This window comes from Saprolegnia diclina (assembly GCF_000281045.1).
Source record: "Saprolegnia diclina VS20 unplaced genomic scaffold supercont1.94, whole genome shotgun sequence".
Taxonomy (NCBI): domain Eukaryota; phylum Oomycota; class Saprolegniomycetes; order Saprolegniales; family Saprolegniaceae; genus Saprolegnia; species Saprolegnia diclina.
Window position 1 is genome coordinate 141795 of NW_008246161.1, and position 1538 is coordinate 143332.

The window sequence follows — 1538 nt, forward strand, 5'->3', positions numbered from 1 at the left end:
TTCACGCGATAGCTCGATTGGTATCCTTGTCAGGGGTGCACGCATGATACGAACCGAATCGGCCATTGTCGCTGGCTGTGAAAGCGGCTCGTTCCTGTCGCGCGATTCTGGTTTCCCACAGTCAAGGCCAACCAAGACCATTAAATGCTGCCCCATCGTTCTTCAAGCGACTCAATCCTTCCATGGCCACTTGGAGACTTCCATTTCCCTGCACGCTAGTTCTCAATAAACTATCGCCTGCTCTCGACGGCCCGAGTGCAGGTGGAGTTTGTGACCCTATGTTACCAGCCGTCGTCGTCAAGCGTTATTAGTTAGTTCTCTACTAGTGAATGCGGTTCTCACAGACGTCCTATTGACAACTACAATGCGTCGTCGTTGCTGCAACAAGTCCCACAAGCAAAGGCCCAGTTTCCATGAGTTTACGATTGGCGCTTCTTATAGTTTTAGAGGTGGCCACCACTTGGACGCCGACACATGCTCGTCGTCATGTACGGCTCGAAGAACTCGTGAATAACCGGGTCGAGCGTCGTTTCAATGTAATCGTGAATTGCGCACTCGCGTGGCGACCGGTAGAGTTCGATGGCACGTAGCAAGGTGTCACATTGCTTTGTCGATGTCATGGTCGACGACTGGAGCTCGTAAGCGCGCTGCAGTAGCTGGATAAACTGTATGCGCTCCGAGCGTCGCTGCTGAACTGCCGAGAGAACATCCATCTTGGCGACACCGTCTGACAATGATGGCACCTTGTCTGGAACAACGTCGACGTTGTTTGGTTGAGAGGGTATCGGCGCTTTGGAGAGGGTGGTCTGCCGCACAGTCTCTTCTGCAGGCACGGGTTCGGTCGTATCAATGGCTTGCTCAATACCAGCAGTCAAGAGTCCCACTTTTGTGCGATGGCGCACGAACAGTTGTTGTGGTCCACTTCCGTTTCCGTCAGGCGACTCCGTCGATGCCACGCGTTTGGCCCCGCAGTCGTGGTGAGGCCCGTCAATGGTGAGTTTGGTTTGGCTTTTACTCGGCACTAGCGTGTCGGCAACATCGCACGGCATAAGCTGGACGAGTCGCCGAGACGATCCGGTTGGAAGTGGATGCACCGCGTGGAGGCCGCGGGCAATGCTGGCCGCCCGCACAAAACTCGGTTTCTTGGTTGAAGGCGACCCGCGTTGGGGCCCCGAGAATGGCAGAGACTGGGGCCCAGCAGCAATGGTATTTTCTTCTGTAATCGGGTAGGCGTCCAGTGGCTTTGCTTTTGGCAAAGTGCGGTGGGACCTGGATTGATGGATCGCGCTTGATAGCGTTCGCTGCAAGCTGCGAAAACGCGCGATTGGCTTGGGCGGTGTCGGCTGGATCTCAAAGAGGTACGTATACACGCGCTCGAGACAGTCGCTGATCCGGAACACGTGCGGCCATGCCGACAACGCCACCTCGACGCTCTCGATCGCTGCTGGCGTCCAGCGTCGCGGCGGGGCCCGCGTCGTCTTGACACTCTCCACAATCAGCGCCAGTATCGAGGCACACTTGGTCACCGTCGATCGACT